Source organism: Manis javanica, chromosome 9, assembly GCF_040802235.1.
Source record: "Manis javanica isolate MJ-LG chromosome 9, MJ_LKY, whole genome shotgun sequence".
NCBI lineage: Eukaryota > Metazoa > Chordata > Mammalia > Pholidota > Manidae > Manis > Manis javanica.
In genome coordinates this window covers 109,741,961-109,766,631 of record NC_133164.1, presented here as the reverse complement: position 1 = coordinate 109,766,631, position 24,671 = coordinate 109,741,961, and the positions used below count along the sequence as shown (strand labels likewise).

Here is a 24,671-nt window from a genome sequence, read left to right as displayed (position 1 = left end):
GTACACTTCACAGATTTGGTATCAGAAAAGTGACTTGTAAGGGTTAAACAGTGCAGTGCATACAAATTAGACATTTAAACATGAGAACACATGTTAAAATTACTGGAAAGAAATCCCGGCTCACCCAGGGGTTTTGCGCAGCCTCAACAGAGCTAATCTGGGAAAGGCAGGGAAGGAGCAGAGGCCTGGCACGGAGCGCTCTTCCCTGAATCACATCCTGCTGGATATTCTGGCCCCAGGAGGAGACTGTCTTTGCACTGGACTGACATTCTCCCAAGGCTATTAGTTCGGGGTGCTTCCTGGATGTCTTCCCATACTTCCCAAAGCCCCAGTTTGTAAGTTTTGCTCGTGAGTCCTGGATCAGAACATTTCCTACCCGTTCCACTGTGTGTGGAGTGGTTGCTTCAGTTCGAGTACTAGGGGAAAATCCTTCAAATTGATAGGTCTTAGGATTTAACCTGCATCAACACAAAGACAAGATATTCGAACTTTCTCCCACTTAACTGGCCACCCTCCCTGGAGGATGCCATCGGCCACAAAGAAATCACTCCTGAAATAAATGAAAAAGCAATGACACTTCGCTTTGCTCAATTCTTTCTTCCTGATTTTTCCTTCTGTTGTTTTTAAAAATAAAAGCAGTATTACCGTTTTGAAAATTGAACACCCACCCCCCCCTATAAAAACGATTTGTTCCCATCTTCAAGCCATTCTCTTGGGAGGTCTGGGCTTTCCCAGAGGAGGTGGTGTCCCCAGCGACCAGGCCCACAGAGAGGCTGTGGTGGTCCCTGGCTGCCCTCCCACATGTCTCCCAGCAGAGTTCTTTGCTCATCCCTGTGAGGAGCTTACATTTTAGGATTACGTACATTTACTGTAATCTCCTTTTCAATCTCAACTCTTCCACAGCAGTGCTTCCAAACTGTGAAGTGCACAGATATCATCGGGAGATTCTGACAGTCAGCCTGGGGTGGGGCCTGAGAACCTGCATTTCTAACAGGCTCACAGGTGATGCCAGTGCTGCTGGTCCTCATGACTTGTTCTGACGAGCAGGCATCTACCTGATTTCTCAGAGGTGCACTTGATGGAATGCAAAGCTCTGGAGCCAGGCACGCCTGGCTTTAAATCTGAGCTGCTCCACCTCCAAGATTTGGGATCTTGGCAAATGACTTCACCTCTCAGTGCCTGTCTTCCTCATCAGAACAGTAGAAGTAATGATGGACCCCTGCAGAGGCTAACTAATGTGAGATAACATGCATACATGCTTCCTTCCCACCCTCCCTCTCACTGGATTTCCCCAGTGATCCTGAGGTAAATAAGCAGAATTAAGCGGAGACCTAGAGGAAGTAGGTGATTGACTTGAGGTCACCTTCCAAGTTTGCTGCAGACCCAGGCAAGAATCCAGTCCTTCCGTCTCTCCATCTTTCTCCTCTACAGAAATGGCATCCATGCCATTGGCACATTAGAGGGGATCTGTGTGCTGGGCAGCCTCGGGGTTCTGCCCCCAGAGATTCTGATTTTCACTGAGTGGGGCAAGCTTCTAGAATCTGTACTTTCATAAACATCCTCAGGCCCTTCTTAGATGTGGGAACCAGTGTACTTGACCATATTACCACTTCAGGTCCCCAGACTATTGTCCCTGCCCCAACCTCCTGGGACACCTGGGGCCAAGCCTGCAGCTGGAGGATTCTGAATGAACAGTGGCTGAGGTCCTCTGTCAATTCATGCTCCTTTGGTTAACCATACATCCCTCAGTTTTCGTACCAATATCGATTATTCTTCCCTATATATATATTTACACATACACACACACTTTAAGAGAAAAATGTTAAAGGTGTAATGTTCAGCAAATTGCAGAGAAAGAACAAATCAATAGATCCTGTGTATGCCTTCCCAGCAGCTTTCCAGGGCCACCAGATTCCACACCAACAAATGCAAAGCTGGCGCCCGTGGTCTGCAAATGCACAGCAAGTCCAAAAGCCCCAAATCATCAGGCAGTAGGTACATAACCTTCCCAGAGTTCCTACAGCTGGCAGTTGCCACCCCACAATTCTTTTTTTGGGGGGGAGGTTCTTTTTGGTATTGTGGTTTTGGTGTTTACTTCTTCATGTTTATGAGGGAGGCTTGCTGTCCACCCCCCGACAGCTCGGAAATCACACAATGCTAACAGTGTCAACCCCATGATTCTTACAAAAGTGGCTGGTCAGGAGCGGAAGCAAAATAAAAACGAGGGAGACCACCTGCTTTGAGAGACTGCAGTGGAGTAACGTCTGGAAGCCCACAGGAGGTGGGGAACTTGGAATTTCTCAGAACCAAGGTGTGAAGCTAGCTAGTCCCACAGGCACAGTCAGCATGTAAGGGCTTTTGGTGTTTAATGTATTACACTCTCGACAGAGAGCCATTTCTAAACAGCTCGGAAAAAGCCAAGTAGCTCCGTGTGGCCCAGAAATGTGTGTGGGAAGCCCAACACACAGCAGTGCTCATCAGCGGTGTAGGTGGATCTCATCTCTGCAGGGTTCCAGCCACTCAAGGCCAGTTCTGCCACTGGAAGGGATGCACTTAGCCCAGTGCCCCGCAGGCCACTTGGACCTGCTGCCTCTCCTCTTCTAGGAGAAAAGCTGGGGGGCATGTCAGGCTTTGGCGTGTGTACTGTGTGATTGTGGGGCGGGTGTGTGGATGCAAAAAGCCCTCAGCTGTTCCTGACCTCTAAGGGAAAGTTGTTCTTAGAGGTTTGAGAGCTCATTTCTATTTTAAAGACTAAGAGACTCATTTGTTTATCTACGATGATGCTACCACCCAGGCTACAGTGCCCATCCCCTGCTTTTGGGCAGGAATAATAGCAACTCAGATTGGTAATGCTGTCTCCTGTGGACCAGGACCTGGGACTGGCAGGTGTGCACAGACAGAGGCATTTGGGTTAATGACAAAGGAGACAGTCTGTTATTGCCTAAGAAATGCCAGGTCCTAGGTAGACAAAATTTTCAAATCACTGGGTTCCCAGGGTGAAATAAGAAGAAGGAAGGTTCCGGTCCAAGGCACAAGTCCTTTCTGTGATCTTGCAATGCCAATTTACCTTTTTCCTGGCAGCTAGTGTATTTTTCTCCCTCAGAGGGTCAGAAATGGGTCAAAGAAATCACATTTCTAAGGATGTGCCACTCCCCGTAGCTGCTCTTTCCAATCAGGCAAGAGAAGAACCCTCCAAACTGACCCTTTCTCCTCTCCTCCCAGCCCCAGCTCCCTACCCAGCCAGCTGCTCCTGGGCAGCCTTGGGCACCCAGAGTAACTGGGCACAGCTCTGTCCAGAGCCCCCAGGTGGGCACACGAAGGTGTGTGATCAGGGCAAGCAGCAATGTGACAAAGCCGGAAGTGATTCCCATCAAAGGAAGGCGAGACAGGATGAGGGACGGTCTCAGCAGAGACGGGAAATACCGAGGAGGCTGGCAGAAGCGGGCATCACCCGTGCCTTCTCTCGCTTGCGGTTGGGGTGGGGCCCTGGTGCCGTCCACAAAGGTCAGTGACCGTGTCGTTTCCCTGACAGAATAGGCCCTTTGCACACACCACTCATTTTGCTCTCTTTGAGAGAGGTCTTTGGTGTTTGCATGCTAAGGGTTAAAAAGGGCTGTTGGAAGCCAGGGCCAGTGCTGGTGGGGAGGAGAACGGAAGGCAGAGAGGTAGGGAGAAGCAAAGTGGGGGCACCGCAGGGCCACTACCTGCCTTGTTTTCTCCTTTGGTCTTTCCTGAAGGACTGTGTCTGGACACAGGTGCGGTGACCTCCACTGTATGTGGGACTGTGGGTGTGTGGAGGGTAAGGCAGACCCTAACTAGTAAGTTCTGTGAGGCAGATCAGGGCCAGGGGTCGTCCAGGCACCACACTTGACAAGGACACCTGGTCCCACAGGTGCCATGGCTTCAGCTCTTCAAGGAACCTGCACATCTTTTGCCTCCTATAACTTGACCGTCGTCACTGCGTCACAAAAGGTGAGGGCTCTTGGCTTTCATGCAGGGAGCTGGAGGCCCAGAGAGGTGAGTCTGAGAGGGACCCAAGGTCAGGACCCTCCTCAGAACTTCCCTCCCAGGACATCCTGGAGAGGAATGCGGGCGGACGTGTGGTTCCCACTGACATCCGTGACTGTCTGGGCTGACACGACTAGCGTGGGAGCCGTGACATGGGCCTGGGGAGGCTGGGGTGGGAGGGACCCAGCAGCACAGCCGATTCCTCCGTCCTCCCCGCCCTGGAGCTACATTCAGCATGGCCGGGATTCTGCCCCATGAATTCAGGTCTCTGGGGAACGACGTTCTCTGTTGGGCTGGAATGCTTCCCCTCGTCGGGATTTCGGTCCAGTGATTTGCTACAGAATTGTTGTTGGAAGGATCCTCTGGGCTCCTGCTCGACAGTCTCAGTTGACAGGGAAGGAAAATGTCTGATGGAAATGAATACGGTCCTGACACTAAACAAAAGACTTAGTAGTTTTTTTTTTGTCTTGAGGCAACTGATGGGGGGCAGAAGACCAAAACGGATGAGGGTGGGGCAGTTCCCATCCCACCTAACCCAAAGCCCAGTCTGCCCCTCACTAGCTGTGTGGCCTGGGGTCAGGACTGTGCCTCCCTCGCCTGTGGTGACTGAGCCAGAAGTGCTCTCCTGGGGCCCTCCCACCTGTGGGTAACAGATCTGCCTTCCACAGTTCTCCTCTGCTTGGTACAAGTTTGCTTATTCTCCCAAACCAAAGGCAAATGCCGTCTCTCTCAGGGACACCCTGTCTCCTCCGGTGGTCAGAAGAGTTACAGAAGCTACAAACTGCCGTTACCTGCAAGCCGAGTGATCTGTTCTGCCTCTAAAGTCCCATACGAGGCAGGTGCCTCTTTTGGGGGTACTTAGTGGAGAATGGAATTGAGAGCATCTCTTCCCTTCCATGCAGGAGCTTCAGGGTTTGGGGAGGAGTGACCCAGCTCACAGGGGTCCCAGGAGGCGCCCATGAATTATTTGCTGGCAGAAGGCAGCCTGAGTCGGCACCAAGTGCGAGTTGGCAGCAGAGCAAGCGTGTCTGATATGGTCTCCAGGGTCTGGAAACGTTGGCCTCCTTTGGCTGGTCCTCTCATTTCTGATCTTTTAGGTTGCATTTTTAAGCTCCTGTCTCTCCTGTTTCCTCTCAGCTGTTTCTTTCTTATGAGCTTTCTGGCCCACCCCAGTCCTGCAGTCCAGCAGCCCCTGCCGCCTCTGCCCCAGCACCGCATTCCCTCCCCCACAACTTTCCTGGATGCTGCATCTCCCCCACGTCCAGCATCAATTCCTGTATAGACCAGGCCAGCCCTGGGTAGTTGTGGGAATGGACTGTTCCCTCCAACCCTCTGCCAGGCCAAAGAAGTCTTGCAGAGGCCTGTGGGAAGGTGAGGGGCCAAGCCCCTGGGCAGAGGGAGAATCCTGGCTCCACCAGCAAACACGAGGTCAGCCAAAGATGCTCAGGGTTGGGTAAGGGGGAGCCAATTCTGAAGGGGAATCCAGGAAAGGTACTGATCTCAGGTAGGGGCAGAGAAGGATCTGCTTTGGTGTGGCTTCCCAAGCCCCTGGAGGGCCTGTGGCCACCTCCCCAGGTCCCCTTTGCATGTGCAGGCCAATGCTGAAGGTCTCCTGAGCTAGCTCAGTCAGCCTGGTTGAAGGCTTAACCCCTGCCAGACTGACTGCCCCCTTCCCTTGGGAAAATTTTGCCCGTTAGCATGAATGAGAAGAGGCTCCTAGAGCAGGCTTTGAGAGAGGGGAGCAGGTGCCTCCAAGGGGAGCAAAGCAGTTGCATGGTGGGAACTAGAACACACTTATTGCAAAATTGGCCCCAATTCTTCCCCTCCCCAAGTCTACACCCCTGCCATGTAACTGCAGCTCCTCCCAGCACAAGGCGGGCTTTGCCTTTCCCGTGATTCTGGGCTAGCCGGGTGATTTGCCGTGTCCATCCAACTTGTCGAAGTGACAGTGCAACGGCTCCCAGCCCAGGCCTCAAGAAGCCATGTGCTTTGTTGGAGCTCTTGCAGCTCTGCCTGGCTGCCATGCAACAAGCCCAGGCCAGCCCGGGTCAGCAGCTGACTGCAGGTATGTGAGTGATCCTGGGTGAGGCCACCCAAGGGGGCCTGGATCAGCAGAATTGCCCAGTTGGCCCATAGACTCCTAAGTAAAAATAGGTTCTGTGTTTTAGAGCATTTCTGTGGCAGTAGAAAACTGATATAGAAACCAAGTACAACCTCTGCCTTCCTGCACAAATGTAGGGTAAAAAGTCTCAGCTGGAACTGGAAACTTGGCTTTGAATTCCACACTGGCTACTTATCAGCTGCATGACCTTGAGCTGAGCCTCCGTTTCTTCATCTATACAATGGGGTTACTAATGCCCAACACTCTGGATATCAGTTTGTTAGCTGTAATGCTTGGCACACAGTAGGTGCACAGTAAGTGTAAATAGCCTCTGCACAGAAAAAGAAGAAAACATGTATAAGAAGGTGAGGTCAAGAATTCCTCATTTGAAATGATTTTCCAAGACTTACTCAATGGTAGATGAACTACCCAGAGGGCTAACGGCAAACAAAAAGTTAAAGACAGTTGTTTTCATTGTGCAGTCTCAGAGCCAATTCCCAGTCTAATAGGAAAGATAAGACTGTGATGTATATTTATATATGTCAGAGATCCTAATAGGTTTTGGTGTTTCCTAACATCACTAATTTATGTCCAAATACATTCTACATACGATGAGTATTGTTAGCCCCTAATAAATAATGCAGAAGTGCTCTATTCTCCTTGCATTCAGTAAATACCTTCCCGAATAGTTCAATGTGATCTTGCCAGGGCACAGGGTGGGGTAGGGAAGGGAGTCCTGGGGTGTGCATTCATCAGTATATGGGCTTGAAAGTATATGGGTTTGAAAATGATGCCTAGGGAGAATCAGTTCCATCTTCCAGCTGTAGAGCTGAAGCTGCCCTCTTTCAAGGGCTGTGCAAAGTGGGAGAGGGATCTTCTCCAGCAAGGAGGGCACACACATGATCTGGAGTTATGTCAGAAAGATCAGCTGAGGCAATCACCTGGGTGGTGCTGGAAAATCAATTACAAAACTTTATATTTGTATCTCCAGCCTTGTTTGAGAAACCTTTGGGGTTTTGAGGTAAGAAGAAGGGAAAAAAACTCCCTTTACTTCCCTGCTATGGAAAGTGGCCCTTTGGTACTGACAGAGTAGCAAGCCCACAGGAGAAGTAACAGTGTCTAGAAAAGTCCCCTTCCTCCAGAACTAATTTGCATATTCAAGAGCTTTTAAAATAATAACAGGATCCCTTGCATTCAAATGGGGAAGCAATAGTAGAGTTATATACTCTGGATAGTACATATTTAATGTTCAGGAAGCCATCAATGCTGTAAATCTTAGCAATGCAGGTTTCTAGAGCCAGCAAAGGGATAGGTGCTGGCATACTGCTAAAGGGACATGGAAGGAAGGGGTCTGACACACAAAACTTGGGGCTCAGGCTCTAAGCATTGGCCCCTGGGGGCCAGAGGGTGGCAGGAGCGCTGATTACCCTGCTGGGAGGTGGGAAGGCCAGAATGCAGAGGGACTGCAAGGGACCCCATCTTTTCAAATCATTATTTGGTTATCTTGTGCTAAAATTTCGCAGCAGTTTGCAGTTAGATGCCCTGCGGCTGTCCTTGCCTCTCTGTGATGCTGACCTTATTACTGAAGGGCGCCTTGGCCCATGGAGCCAGAACTCTGAACTTCATTTGTTTCTTCCATGTCCCGGGCCTGAGTCAGAGGGGACACTTAATGGCTTTGTCTCTGGGTTGGGGGCTGGCTTTCCTCGTGGACCAGATGCCAATCCATTCAGGCAGTGGAGCCAGTGACATCTAGACCAACATCCATTCAGGATGTCAAGCACAGATGTAGGGAGGATGCACAGCACAGATGGACTTGGAGTTACTCTTGGTTGTTGGGTCCTTTACTACCTTCTCACTGGGAGTGCAGGCAAAGCCCTGGCAGGAGTAAACCTCTAAACCACTTGGCAAATTATTCTGGCCAGCCAAGGCACTCCAGGTTGAACAATCTGTGTGCCAGGGAGAGAGTTACTGTCTAACTTATTGGAGCAAATATGATGGGGGCATGTGGGAGGAGGAGGGAGAAGAGACGGGAGAGCGTGGGGCCGTGCACTCGTGCGCGCGTGCGCGCGCACACACACACACACACACACACACACACACACACACACACACACACACACACACACACACACACACACACACACACACACACACACCCTCACCCTCATTCTGGAGACGGTGGAAGGGGGTCATTTCCAAAGTGCAGAGATGCTGGTAGCCCCAGGAGGCTCAGCTCTGACCTTGAATGCCTGAGCCTCATACTAGGCTTTTGGACATGGAGCAGATTTCTGTCCATTGGGGTATCTTTGCAGTACTCTCTTCCTCTCATTTGGGAGACATGGGGTGATATATGATAAATCTCTCCTCTTCCTCTATACCCCCACCTATACCTTCACTTGGGTGTTGGAAGGGTAATAAGCAGGTTGGTCATGACGAGTTTTACATCACCTCCCCAGTGCCCATTCATTGTCACATGAAAGGCAGGTAGCCAGCCACTACTCTCAGTTCTCTGCCTCAAAGATATTCTCTGAAGAAAACAAGGTTTATTTCCTCTCCCTATTTTTACCTTCAGTATAAAGACAGTGAAGGGGACTTAGGAAATGGGAGTCCTTGGATGCATGACAACTTGCTTATGTGGAGGCAGGGCCTGAAAGAGGCACAAGATGGCCCCAGAGGGCTAAATTCCCAGAAGAGGGCGCCAGACCTCTGCATCTCCTGCTGCTCACTCCAGCTGTCCCTGCCCAGCACATCCTACCTGACGCTGGAGCTTGCACACCCAGTGTGATGTGTCTTCTACCTCTGCTTTCCTTCCAGTAGAAACTCTGAGAGCAAAAGGGGAGCCCCAAGGAATGGGTTTCTACTAGGAGATGTTCCAGGCCAGCTGGTAAAACTTCCGAGTCCTAGAACAGCAGGACTTCAGAGACCATGGTCCAATCCTGTGTTTTAGATATCAGGAGTTTGAGGCTCTTACAGGTGCCATGATTTGCTCAGCACTGACAAAGACTAGTCAGAGACAGTCCCCTGAGTGTCCAGATGCCCTCACTTCTAGCCTAGTGGGGCATTTATTTCCACTTGTCTATTAGAATAAATCTTTTGGGGCACTCAGCCTATGAAATCACAATTCCTGATCATCTATTCTGCCTCTGAAGAAGCCTGGCAAAGACAGGGCTGCGGCATGGCTGCATTCCTGCAAGCTATCCAAAGGTTGTAAGTTGCTGAAACAAATACTTAATTCTGGACAGAAACGTCTGGTTTTAAATGGCCAAGAGAGCCTGGTACAGCCTCCCCTGACTTTGCACCAAAATCATCTCAAAATCCTAGAATTAAAGATAACTCACCAAACTGAAAACTAGGATTGCAGTCAATCTGCATGACAGCCTTTCTGTGAAATTTTCACCTAAACACAAGAACAATGGAATTGGGTTGAAAAATAACACCTGGACTGAAAAAACTAACACTTGAGTTCTCCAGCTGTTCAGAAATTCAAATGCAGTAGCCATCACTCAATTTGACAGCTGATGCCTTTTGAAACAGCCAGAGTGCTGTCCACTCCCTGCTATCTACTAATTGAAAAATGCAACTCTCAGAAAACAACTGGGCAAAAAAAATGGCGTGGGGTGGAAGAGGGATACCAGCAGTGGTAGATCACACCCTGGGAGGTACAGATTCCGAAGAACACTCTAGGTGAGTGTAAGGACAAGAGGCGGCTTTGGGATTATTGGGGATTGATGCACATATTCCATTTGATCAGCTTGTCAGCAACCTGGGAACAGATGTATGAGATGAATTCATGCCAGTTCAGTAGGGCCAAATTCCAAGAAAGCTGGTTAGGAGCTGGGTTATGTATATCGATTAGCAATTTAGTGCAGGTCTGAGAGGTGAGTACACTAACATCAAAGGAGGTTGTAAGGAAAACAGACACCCTTTCTATTGACAACATCAGGCCTGACTGGGTCTTTCTCATTTGACAGTGGGTCAAGAGGACAAAAGGAAACAGATGAAAACTATTAGAAAACAGAAAAAGAGACCATCATCTGAAATGAGAAGAAATTCACCTAAAAATATCTTACAGGAACTTAGAGAACATTGTAAAGAATCATTTGGCATCTCAATATGATGCAAAAAGGGATGGCTTCTATGAAACAGGAATAGAAAATGATTAAGAAGAAAACAGAACTCTATAAATAACAATATGTAGTAAAAAAAAATTAAGAAATGAGAAAGATTAAAAAACTTGCAGGAAAAGGAGAAATATATGGCACTGGAGGAAATTAAGAGTAAAACTGATACCACAGTTGTAATACTAGAATTTATGCAGTTCAGGTGGTTTTTCCTGTAGGGAGGCATTCTCAGTTATATAATTACTTAAAAAGTATATACTCTTTATGAAAAAAAAAAGTAACAAGACACTCCAGCTTACTTGGATTACAATCAGAATTAAAAGCCCAAGAATGTAATATTGTCCTAAAAAAGGATTGGCCAACAGCTCTATGTGGCTATGAATACCCCTGAACTCATTCTGAACATCTCAAAGGGAATCATTACATTAATAAACAGCACCTCTTTGGAAAAGCTACACCAATGAATCTTCAGGAAGGTAGAAGGGTTGGTACCTACTTTTGCATCAAGGTCTTGATATTCAAAAACAAATAATTCCATTTTTAATGTTTTTTATCATTATGTGAAAAACATTGTTTGAAAAGAAGAAATTTCCCTGGAAAAGTATCTCCCTCTTGCAGAGTTTAACACCAGATTCATAGGTTCAAAGAAATACGATTTTATATATCAAACAAATGAAAAATAAAACAACTATACCTACAAAAAAAAACTAGAAGGAAATATTTCGAAGTGTTAAGTTTCAGGTGAGGCCTGAAAGCAGAAAAACTATTCAAGCATATGCTGGAAAAGTAGCCAATGCAATAGAATAAGAAAAAAAAAGGTGAAAATTTAGAAAGGAATGAAACCAATTGATAAAATGACAAAAGCTGACATAGGCAGAGTGCTCATTATTTGATAGGCCCTGTTCTTCGTGCATTAACTCATTTAATTTTTACAATCAACCTATGTGGTGGTTTATAATGAGTGATTCTGAGTCACAGAGGATTAAGCAAATTGTTTAAGGTTAAATAGTAAGTAATAGAGCTGGGATTCAAACCCAGGTAGTCTGATTCCAGGCTCCCTGCACCTAACCACAATCCTATACAGCTTCTCCAGGCAGAAACAGAACCATCATAATTATAAGCTAATATGATTTTTAACTGGAAAACCCAAGAGCTTCAGAACTCATAAGAAAGTTCAGTAAGGTAGTCAGTTATAAGATGAATTTATAGAAACCAATATTGATTGTGTATACATAGAAAACCCAAGATAATACTCAAACTATTAGAATTATGAGAACTTATCAAGGTTCCTAGATAATATCAGTAGACAAAAGTCAATTGTATTTCTATAAAAGAAATGAAGAAGATACCATCTATAACAGGATCAAAATATCAGGTACATAGAAAGAAATCTAACAACAGATATATATGACTTTGACAGAGAAAACTATAAACTTTGTCAGAGAAATTAATACCTAATAAGTGGATTAGAAGACTCAATATCGTAAAGAATTCAACTCTTTCCACATTGATCTGAGATCCAATCAAATCTCTAATCTAAATCCAAGATTTCTCTCCTTCCCTCCATTGCTTCTTTGTTTTATGCTTTTGATTTGACAAGCTGATTCTAAAATCTATAAGAGGATGCAAAAAAAATAATAACAAGATAGTCCAGCTATTCTTGATGAATAACAAGATGGGAGGACTTGCTACATAACTATCAAGACCTTTAATAAGACTATTATGGTGTAGTACTGGGACAAGGATATACAACTAGACCAGTCAAGCAGAAGAGAAAGCCTACAAAGACCCTTGCACATAAGGACATTTGATTTAATGACAAAATTATCACAGCAAAATATGAGGTAAGTGTGTTCTTTCCAAGACTAGAGCTAGGGAAACTGGGTAGGCAAAGGGGTGGGGCTTAATTCTTGACCCCTACTTCATGTGGTACACAAAAAACAAGTTCTGCATGGATCACAGACCTTAGTGTAAATGGCAAAACAATCAAGCTTTTAGAAAATAATATTGGGTAACATCTTCATAATTATGGGAAAGATCTCTTAAGAGTTAAAAAGTACTAATCCAAAGGAAAAAGATTTATATATCAGAACACATTAAAATTAAGAACTTCTGTATACCAAAAGATACAAATAAGAGCAAAGGGGGGAAAAAAGAGAAAGTAAGAAGCAACACATATGATTGACACAGGTCGTGAATCCAGAATACATAAAATCTCTTGGAAATCAATAAGAAGAAGTCAGACATCCCAATTTGAAAACAGGCAAAGACCTGAACAGGCACTTCAGAGAAGAAATCCAAGTTTCCAATAATTATATAAAAAGACACTCAAAATTATTAGCAATCCAGGAATTACAAATTAAAAACAAACACATCCACAAAAATGGCTTAAATGTAAAAGTCTGTCAATACCAAGTGCTGACAAGGATATGGGAATTCTTCTAGGCAGCTGGTTAGAGCATAAATTAATTTTTCATCATCAAGCCTTGAAAAGACATAGAGGAAGCTTAAATGCGTATTACTAAGTGAAAGATGCCAATCTGAAAAGACGACATACTGTATGATTCCAACTACATGTCATTCTGGGAAAGGCAAAATTATGGACACAGAAAAAAGATCAGTGGTAGCCCAGGAGCTGATGGGGGAGATGACAAGTAGGCAGAACACAGAGGATTTTTTAGGACAGTGAAATTATTTTGTATGACACTATAATGGATACATGTCATTATACATTTGTCCAAACCCAGAGCATGCACACACCAAGAGTGAACTGTAATGTATACTATGGACTTTGAATGATTATGATGTATCAATGTGGGTCTATCCTTTGTAAAAATAAACATTCCATGCTGGTAAGTGATGCTGATAATGGGGAAGCTGTGCATGTGTGGGGGCAGGAGGTACATGGAGACTCTTTGTACTGTCCTCTCAATTATGTTGTAAACTTAAAACTGCTCTAGAAAAATTAATTCTTAAAAAAAATCAAGAGCCAAATATTTTAAAATGACCCAAGAAAGAAAACACATAAAGTAAAGCAATAACAACAAATAAATTTGACCAAATGAAAACTAAAAGAAACCTTGTTAAATTGCAAAAAAACCTAAAAGAAATCTTAAACTGTAACAAAAAAGCATGGATGGATTATTAACAGCCAGAATATACAAAGAAGTAACCCCCTCAAAAAAAGACAAAAAAACAAGTAAACAAAAAAAAAACAGGCTAAAGATATGAACAGAACATTCTTAGAAAGTGAAATACATATGACCTGTAGGTCTATGAATATTCAGGCTCACTAGAAATCATGAAAACATGAAACAACCATAAAATGCCAGATTTTGCCTATCGACTATGTAAAAACATGTGAAGATGGATAATATATTAACTGTTGGCAAGTGTGGGGGAAATAGATGCTTTCCCGGACTGCTGATGAGGATCCAATTTGGAGGACAGTTTGGTAGTATCTATCAAAATCCAAACGTGCTTCTCTGTGAGCCAGCAGTCCACTTCCCAGGAAGGATACAAAACACATGAACATAGGGAGGCACGTACAAGGGGTTTCACTTACCATTGCCCAGCAAATAAGGCAAATAACAAAACAATCTAATGGCCATAATTGTACATGAATGGCTAAAGAAATGAAAATACCTATGCCAAGGGGATACAGTACAGCCGATTTGGGTTGGGGAAACCTCAGTTATATATAGACACTGTGTAGACATATTCCTGAATGAAAGAAGCAAGCTTCAGAAAGATGCATGCTGTGTGATATGACTTGTGTTAAAGCAAAACAATGCACAAACCTATGAAAGAAACATCATTTCTGTGAGTATGTATGAAGGTAAATAAATGATTGGCAGACACCATTGTAGCTGTAAGAGTGTCATCACTGGGAAGTAATGGAGACTGGGATTATAGGAGTGGGCTAAGGGGACTTTATCCTGATTAACAATTTGATTTTTTACAATAGGAATGTTTTAATCTATTATTTAAGTAATTAAAAAATTTTAATAGAAGCAAAATGCTCAATGTGGTTGTCTTTGAGTAGCAGAACATTTTTGTTTTCTATTTTTTCTATTACAGTTTTTAAAAGCCAGCATTACAGTATAAATTACAATCTTTTAAAAAATTGCTATAAAATGCACATACTTACCATCTTAATAACCATTTCTAAGTGTACAATTCAGTGTCAAATATATTTACATTGTTGTGCAATCTCTAGAATTTTTTCATCTTGTAAAACTGGAAACTATATCCATAAAACAACAACTCCCCACCCTGCTCCCCACAGACCCTGGCAACCACCATTCTACTTTTCTGTTTTTATGAATATGACTATTGTAGATACCTTATGTCAGTGAAATCACACAGTATTTGTCCTTCTGTGACTGGCTTATTTCACTTAGCTTAAAGTCCTTATGGTTCATCCATGTTGTAGCAGGTGGCAGAATTACCCTCCTTTTTAAGTATAAATGATATTTCATGTAGTGCATACATTTTATTCATTTGTCCATTGATGGACACTTGGGTTGCTTCCATGCTTTGGCTATTGTGAATAGTGCTGCTATGACCATGGACATACAAATATCTCTTTGAGACCTTGTTTTCAGTTCTTTGGGGTATGTACCCAGAAGTGGTATTGCTGGATCATATGGAAATTCTATTTTTAATTTGTTTGACAAACTGCCATATTCTTTTCATAGCAGCTGCACTATTTTACATTCCCATCAAGAGTGCTCACTGTTTCTAATTTCTCCACATGCAACACTTATTATTTTCTCATAACTGCCATGCCAATGGGCATGAGGTCAAATAAACTTTTAATGAAATTAACTGGTGTTTGTGCCAGCTCTGAGAGGGAACCAGGCCTCCAGAGTATAGCCAGTACCTCGCCACACATCTGCTAAAACTGAAGAGAATTTGCTTGCCTTCTTGTTTTCTGGGTACAAGTTCTCAGGGCAGATTTCTCTTGGCACTATCCTGTCCTTATCTCAAGTTCCTGAAGAGCTTAAAGTGATGCTCACTTCCCACCAAGAAACTACACCCACCCACACTTCTTTCTTTTTAAAATGCTTGCTCCCCTCTGCTGCCCTGGAGCCCCTCCAGAGAACCAGTCCTCACTGCAGGCTTCCCTCTCTCCCTGCATCCAAAGGGCAGCGACAGGGTGCAGCTGTAACCAGACCCCATCAGAGCCACCCGAGATGCGCATGCGGATCAGAACTAATGGCATTAGACCATCACTCAGGGAATAGAGCTGCAATTACCCCACGGATGCTTTCTCCAAGATGACCACATGCAGAACATCAAGAAGAAAGACAGTAATGAATCATCAAATGAATTAACTGGAAGCTGCTCTAATTAGTGTTACAATTTTTCATGAAAACACTAATGAATATGAAATAATGTGGCCACGAAACCACCAGGACAATTAATGTTGAGCAGTAATTTGGGGTTAGGAAAGGATCCTAGAGGCTGTTTAAACAGACTTGTATGTTGAGAATTCAGAGGCCCATGGTTTCAAAATCTTACATTAGCAAATAAGCTGCTGCTTCAGAAAAATCAACAGTGCGATGTTCACGGGATTTTTTTTTCTTCCTTTCCTTTCCTTTTAAGGCTCCTGGCTGTAGGAATAGACGATGGTATCAACCAAAACAGGAGCCCTTCAGGGAAATACATGAGAACCCAAGTGAATGAATGCACAATGAATGGATTTGTGGAATGTGACGAAGAGGCAGGGTTCAGACAAACTGAAACCAGAAAAAATGCTGAAGAGGAAGCCATTCTCCCCAGCACTTTTAGCCTGACAACCACCTGCATGTCTGAGAAAATAACTTTCTGATATGAGTCCCAATCCTGTAAACATGATGGAGATATCAAGTCAAGTTGAGCCTTGTTGGCTGAGCTGCACTTTTTACATGTAAAATTGTAAAATTTTATCAATGTAGAGTTTGTGCTCAACTTGTACCACACTTGCAAAACAGACTTTATCCCCACATTAAGTCAGTAAGGATTCAGTCAGGACCTACTGTGTGCGCAGCAGACTTCCATGTTCTAAGTATGGGCTCAACAAAACGCCAATAATTATTAAGAGTCTTCAAAAGATGGGGTAGTAGGAGTAGATAGTACTACATGTTTGACCAGTTTACATGGGGCATATCCAGGGACCAATGGACAGTGTGGCAGCTTCTCTCATCATGAGAGAAAATGACCCATAAATTATGCTGAAGAGTAAATACATCTATGTGAAATTGGGCATCATCTATTCATCTATAGCATGGAGGAAATGTGAGGCGCGTGTGCCAGGTGCAGTGCTAAGCACTCTGCAGTATTTCATTTAATCTGCACACCAGCTAGATGGTGCTGGAATTCAACATTAACCTCATTCTACAGAGAAGACTGCTGGGGCTCTCTGAAGTTACTCACTTGCTCAAGGTCACAATGCTAACCGGTAGGTGGTATAATTGGACATACACTGGATCTAACTCCAAAGCTCCAAAGCTCATGCCCTCAGTGACAATGCCAAGCAATACTCTTAACATATGAAATACATGGGAAAATTGGTGACTCAGGTCAAATCTCCTGCTTATATACAGAAAAGCTACAAAAGGTGATATTAATAATAATACCAATGGCTAAATTAGCAAGCATTCACTATATACTAGTTCTAAGCATCTATATGCATAAGCTCATTTAAGGCTCACAATAACCTTATGATGTCCCTAAACTTTGAGGCACAAAGATTGCCAGGGGGTGAATGTGACCCCAAGTTCATATGTTGAAATCCCACAAAGGTGATGGTATTAATAGGTGGGGCCTTTGGGAGGTGCTTAAGTCATCAAAGTGGAGTTCTTACTAATGTCATTAGTGCTGTTAAAGAGGCTCCTGAGAGCTCCCTTGCCCTTTCTGACATGTTAAGACAGAAGGAGACACCTGCAACCCACAAGAGGGTCCTCACCGGACCATGCTGGGACCCTGATCTCAGACTTCCAGCCTCCGAAACCGAGCAAAAACATTTCTGTTTATAAGGCACCTAGTCTGTAATATTTTGTCATAACAGCCTGAACGGACTAAGAGAAAAAATCTTGAAGACCTTGAAGATTCTAATGAATTCTGAAATGTTTAAAGGCTAACTAGCAATGCAACAAAGAACAGTTTGTTGGGCCTATTCTTAAAAATATTAGAGCAGTGCTAATGGAATGCCAATGCTCCAATCAACTCTATGCCTAGAGTTTCCCTTGCCCTAGAATTGAACAGAACGGCTGTCTCAAGGAAGCTTGGATAAAAGATGGGGAGGGTCTGTTTTTCTTGTCTTCAGCAGCAGGGTGGGTAGAGCAGAGAGAGAAAGGCTTTCTCCTGTGTCTTGCTTCCAAGGATACAAAACACTGGGAATCACACCTTTTCCAGTGAGAATGAATCCCTCAGACAACTCATTCTATTTGAGATCAAACTCCATCTGGAATTCTACCCCCTGGCCTATGCAAATGAGACTTTCGCATGCCCAGATGGAAAGGAGCTGCCTTGAGTTGGACTGAGTCAGTAAATAGGAGTCCCAGGGCTCCAGTTCCTCTAAAAGAAGTTATGAATTTTTTTAAATAATGTTCAGCATCTGAATAAATCAGCTGCTAAAGCAGAGGTACAAAAAGGAGGACTTCCTGGAATTATAGTACAAGTTCAGTAACCTTCAGTGAAGAGACAGCTTGTTAATGAATAATAGGAGACTACATCTGTCTCTTAAGAGTGTCATTTCTTCACATCCATAGGCAATATAAGCACTGTGAATTGATTCATAGGATGCCATTAAATATGTATGCAACGAATCCTGCTAAACAAAGTTATCTGCCCAATGGAACTAAAAAATATTTCTCAATTTAATTTTAAACAGACCTCGATGCGAAGAAAATTTAATTAGGTAAGTAATATAGAACACAATGAAATGTCCATCAAAATTGCATCCAACGGTTTAAAATGTTTTCCTTTTCAGACAATTTACTTAAAGCAGCTGAGATATTTATGTTAGTACAGTATCACGAAATGTGGGGCTTAGAAATCAATGTGATCACCTCTCTGAATTAAGTATGCACAAATGAGAGCAACTGAGATCCATATAAATCAGCTCAAGTAGCCCTCTGTGTACCAGACCATTAGGGGATAAGTAGAAAAGGAGGAGGATGCAAAATACACACATTATCTAGGATATACTCACTAATGGGAGGTACCTTCTAACATCCACATTTATAATCAAGACAAAATTGTCAAGTATATTTAACACGGCTTATGATTTTTTTAAATGCCCCAGATATAGAACCTAATGTTAAAAAGCAAACAAAAAAGGTCTTAAACATTGCTAGTCACAAATGAGTAAATCTTTTGATCTTTCTGATAACATCTCCAAACTGCTTCTATATTCATTGGCACATCCTCAGCAAAGTGTTTGCATTGTTTCGATTTTGTTGGCATGGAATAATTTGAGATATGAATTGGATGGCTTAAATTCTGTAGGCAACAGAACTGCACCTTTGTTCCTCAGGGGTCTGGTGATTATTCAGTGGAAAAAATAGAAAAGTTTAAAATGAAGCCTTATTTTAAAATACAGGTAGAGTTACATATGGTCATCTTGTGGGCCTGGAGACTCCTGTTAAGACACTCGAGCTGTATGACCCTGGGGATCATTTTGCATTCCATATTTACAGAGTGTTAACTATGTGTTAGGCACTGTGTTAGCACTGAAGGGAAGATGAAGGGGAGGAAGGCTCAGGGTCTCTGCTTGCTATGATCTTGCTGTGATTTAGAAGACGAAATCAGGCTTGTACCCAGTTGTCTTACTACAAAGAACATGTTTCCTATCAAGTTGGGCATAGGTTTGTTAGCTGTGTGAAATAGAAAATAATAAAGTATTTAAAAATACTTCCACATTAATTTTCTATTTGTTGCCATATTTGTTGTCCTATCCTATCCCTACCCTAGGGGTGGTTTCCTACAAGAATAATAGAGAACTGAAATATGTGGTATGAGATGGACTGAAAAAAAAAAGTTTCAATTCACCGTTCCTGTCAATTCACCTTTCCTGTTCCCATGCTCCTTGCCATGTAACCTTGTAGTGCCCTCTCCTCTGTCTCTGGGCTCAGCCATGTGACTTGCTTTTACTAGTGGAATGTTACAGAGTATGTTATTGTTTCGCTTTCCCCTTTGCCACTGCATGAGGACATGCCGTGGCTACCACAGTGGTCCTAGGAGAGGATGGGAAATACGTGGAGCAAAACCACCCACAGATACATGATCAAACCACCCAAACCATAGATGCATGGACAAGCTCAGCTGGGATCAACCTAGATCAGCTGAATTCTGCAGATACATGAGAAAAAAAATGCTTATTGTTGAATGCCATGAATTTTGGGGTGGTTTGTTACTCATTATTATTATGGTAATAGGTAGCTGATACATAGCACATAATAGGTTTAATATAATCTGTACTTTATTTCCTTTCTCTCCCTCTCTGCAATATTCAAAGCCATCTTGTCTCTTTACCTCTAGGCAAGAGATTCTTTGGGGGAAGTCTGAGACAGTTCAGCAGCCTGTTTTCTTTCAATTACTTTTATAGATCATCTCTAACACTTACATCTGCTCTCCAAAGTGGACATATTATCCCACTTTATAAAGGAGGAAACTGAGACTAGAGAGGTTAAGTTAGAGCTAGCAAATGGCAGAGTTAGAATTAATACCCCAAACTGTGTGACTTCAAAGCCAAAGACCATTCACTCAGCTGTGTTACCCTGTCACTTCCTCTGTCAGGTCAGCTCTAAGAGAGAAGAGAATGGAATATTTGGTGCCTCCAACCCCTTCCCAAAGAAGGATCTGGTAGTATAGACTTCCTCCCTTCTTATTTTGGGGCTCCTCCCCACTCAGATTGGAATGTTTGTGTCCCGGGGTCTTCTGGAGCTCTCAGAGGGCACAACACCTGGACTCCTGAGGTGGTGTGGCTTATGGTGGAAAAGCCCGCCTCACTCTTCTGTGGATTTTCCTCCCTCTCTCCACCAATCTGATCACACCTACTCTCCACTCTGCTCTTTTCATTCACTTTCCAGAAACTGCCTATGGAAACCGGAGTCCCAGGCTCCAGGTGAAAAACTGGTTAGGCGTGGGTGAGCTCAGCAATTCTGACTCCTCTGGGTCCCACCCGATTCCTTTGGGAGAATGGCAGAGGAAGAGGCTGAGGCATCAGGCCAAAGAGAAAAAAGGTATGTGTGTGGTCTTTGCCCCAGCCAGAGAAAAGGGTGGCCTCTGACTGGGGGTCTAAGCTCCTCAGAGAGGCCTCAGAGCCACCTCCTCCTCTGCCCAAGTCTGCCTGTCTCTGCTTCCTTGTCAATGGACACTTGGTTTGGCTATGCAAGACACACAAATGACAGTAGCTAAAGTCAGTTCCTTACCGAGCATTCCTAATTATCAGGCAGCATAGCAATGCACTCAAGGGTATCAGAAAAAGAAAGTCTGGAGTGTTTTAATTTGAACACTAAATTCTGTTCATATACGCTTGTTCTTCATAGTTTGTTACTCGTGTAATATGAATGTTAAGACATAACTGTAAAAAAAGATAAAATACCTCAAGGCAATACATAATTCCCACGTAAGACATAAGAAATTATCTTAGTTTGAGTTTCTCACTAAGGTCAAGATATAATAATAAAATCTCTTTTCCTCAATCCCATATGGGCATTGTAAAGGTAAATGAGAATTTATCCACTCAAATCTTAAAAATCCAGTAAAATCAAAGGTGGAAAAAGCTATTTTTTCCCCATTCTTAACTACTTAGTTCAGTGCTGTGTAGGAAGACCTGTGTATGACCCTGAAAATTTTTGAACAAATGGGTTTTAAAGAGCTCACATAACTTCATTTCTGTACTGGTTTACCAAAAGATAGGAAGTGAGAAAGGAAAGGATAAAATTATAAATATAAAAATGTTGACATCTGGCTTTTTTCTTTACAGGTAAATTTAAGGCAATAAGAGAATTTGCAGTATGTCAAGAAATGGCCATTTAAATGCAGATTTAGTCTGCTGATAATTAAAATGATTTATAAGAGGAAACACCAGTCCCTCTGATTTGCTGATGTGTTTGCAGGTTCAAATGTTCTAAAATGGGCAAAATTTTCAGCTCTCTGTGGAGGCAGAACAACCTTTGTTATTAATGAAGCCATCATGGGCACTATTTTCTTCATATTAACCTTATATCTCATTTCAGATTAACGCAGGCATCTATTTTTGGTTATGTGATCAAGTATTTTTACCAAAGACCAAAACATTTATAGAAAAGAATATCTTCTTTTAAAGAGTAGAGGCTAGAAAAGAATGCCAGGTATAAGTACATACAATCTGTTCCCCACAGAGTAACTGCAATTGAGGAGATCCCGTAATTGATAAGCAGGAGTCCATCAAATGACTCACTTGAATAAAATGCCTACTATACCTGTGGACCAGCCACAAAGTTATATCTCCTCTCCAGAGCCTTAGGGAAGGGAGGTATAGAAGAGTAGTGTAAGAACACAGCGAAGAAGCTGCTATGTTGGTTGGAAGGGATGATAATTGCAACTGGAGTTCAGGAAAGGGAGAGAAAAGAAGAGGCTAGAGTTGCTAGGAACATTCAGAGAAGGATATGGCCATGAAGCAGAGAGGATCTGGAGAGAGACAGATGAGATAAGGCCTTCCAGGTAGGAGCCAGAGGAAAAGACATGGCAAAGAGGACCACGTATGAGCAGAGCAAGAACTACTTGGTTGGAGCAGGCAACCTTGGGGGACTAGAGTCCACTGGCATCCTGTGATCATTTCATATTCCTCAACTCATTGTTGATAATGTCAATCTTTGGATAAGACTTAACTCCACTTTGAGAGTCCCTTTAAAATGCACACACACCTGTAGTAACTTAGAAAGAAAATGACATTGATGAGAAATTGATACTGTGAAATGTGAAATACTGCTCCAGAATGATGCACTGATACTGATAATTCTTTTCCACATGCCACCTGCTAACTTGGGGGAGTAAAATGGGCAGGAACAGTATCATATAAAAGTTATTTATGAACACATTCACAATTTTCTATTAGCTGTCTATTGTATGCTATACTCAACCTTTGCTCTCATGGAACTCAAAATCTAATTGCATGGCCACTGTGGGTAGGGGGAACCAACAAGTTCAGCAGGTGACACATCTATTTTCTACGTGCAGTGGAAGGGGTAGTCCAAGTACATTCCAATTTAGGAGACCAGGGAAGACTTCCTAGAGGCAAGGCTGTCTAAGTCCAAGATCTGAAATTTTGAGTTCAAGTTAGTTGAGAGAGAAAAGGTTTTCTGGCCAAAGGAATGGCTTAATGTGTTTGAGTTGCTGGCAGAAGTATAGCAAGTCCTGAGCACATAGTAAATGGGAAGAGTGATGTCAGAGGAGGCTGGAGGTAAGCAGAGGTCAGTCCATACAGGGGCTGGTGTGCCCTGGGGTCCGGACCTTCTTCCAACAGTCACAGGTTACTGACAAAGAGTTTTAAACAAGGGTGTAATGAGGTCAGATTTGGGCTCTGGAAAAATCACTCTAGTTTAAGTTTGGAAAATGGATGAGAGAAGGAAAGACTAGAGATAGGGAGACCAGTCAGAAGGCTGTTGAAGTAGGTGATGCTCTGAGTAGTGCCACAGCAGAGGAGATGGAGAGACGTAGACAGATATAATCCACATGTATAGTATGGTTGACTCAGGGGAAAGAGGAAAAGGGAAAAGTCTGAGCTGATTTCCTAGCTTCTGGCTTGAGGTTCTGTATAAAAAGTGATATTACTGAAAGAGAGAAGGAATAAAAGACTCGTATTTAGTGGTGGTGGTAAGGGGCTGGGGGTGGGACAAGAAAATGAGTTCACTATGAGATAGACTGAGTTTGAGGGAATTCAGGCCCTCAATGTCCGGATGCAGAAGGAAATAGGGATCAAGAGCTCAGCAGAGATATCAGGGTTGGAGAGAAACCCGAAAGTCCTCAGAGAGATGGTAACCAAGTGGATAAGATCTTCCAGTGTGAGTATGTTGATCAACATAAATAAATAAAGAAACAACCTAGGCCATAATGTTGAGCTACATGAACAAAGAAAGTGGAGCCCAGAAAGATGACTGACAAGGAGTGGCCAGAGCTAAAAAGAAAAATAAAAGTATTGTATTTCAAAAGCCAAGAAAAGAAAGGGTTTGGAGGACAGAGTGGTCAGCAGTTTGTCAAATGCTGCTGAGAGGCCAAGTTAAAACTGAAAAGCATTCATTGGATTTGGCTGCAAAGACCTCACTAGTGACATTAGTGAGAGCAAGTTTAGTAAATAGGAGCACTGGAAGCAGACTGCAAAGGGCTGGGCCTAAATAGGTAAGAGATGCAATGAGTTACAGCAACTCTAGAAGCAAAGGGAGAGAAGAGAGAAAGCTAGGACAGGTGTTAAGGGAGCCTTAAAAAAAGAAAGATAGGAGAGACTGCAGTACAAAAATGCTGATGGGAAGAAACTGATGGAGAGGAAGAGGCTATAAGCACAGGAAAGGGTGAGGTCCTCAGGAGTCAGGAGAGGCAAGGGTCCAGAAGCAGTGGAGGAATTGCCTTCAACAGGAAGACAGCCTCTTTCCCTTCAGAAGAAAGAAAGGAAGGATAAGAGGGGTTAGACATTGAGAATAAAGAATTCACTCTTGTGCCTTGAACATGAATTGAAATGAACTCTAATATAAAGATGAGGCAACTGAATCTAAGAAACTTTTTTAATCATTGAGATTTGAGAATCTGTCACACTTTCAGAATAGCAAAAAATTCTTTTACTCCACACATTTTAAGTATTTGGAATCAAAGACGACTAAGAGAAGTCCTGTTTACATTGCAGTCTTGTCAAAATATCTTTTAAAAACCAAATTAAGTTCACTAGAAAAGAAGTGCATTTAGTACAAGCCCTCATAGAATGTACTGCCTTATTTTAGTAAGATGAGTAATGCATATAAAGTAGATTTAAAAAAATCTTTGCTTGCATCAAATTCACATTTCACTGGAAAGGTTTTGAGCGTAACCCAAAAACTAAGAAATGCATGTCTTCAAATTCAATGATCGTAGGGCTTGAAGAAACTGCTTTAGTCAGTGTTTGTCAGATAGACTTAAAACCAGTTCTTAGGTTTGATTCAGATATGATCCTGCTCATTTTTAGAACAAAACTGTAGGTATTTAGACACAGAACATATTTTTTTTTTCACCATTGAGAGTGAATGCTGTAGCACATTTATTTGTTTTGGGCTGGATTTTCCTTTTATCCAAAAGCCACTTGGGATTTAAAGATGAATTGTCATAGGAAAGAAAAATCTCATTTATCATGTTATTTTCTTTCTTTTAAAGGGGACACACTGGTCTGTTCATATGCTGCACCACTCTGAGAACCATGTTAGTGATAATTTAGGCTTGAACTA

The 24,671-nt window shown here is 43.1% G+C and overlaps 1 protein-coding gene across 3 annotated transcripts in view; it reads right to left on the bottom strand.

Annotated features, from left to right (window-relative positions):
• The window catches only part of ONECUT2 (one cut homeobox 2), a 95,201-nt gene that overhangs the window by 57,880 nt on the left and 12,650 nt on the right, over window positions 1-24,671 (bottom strand). The gene's annotated exons all lie outside the window — the stretch shown is intronic.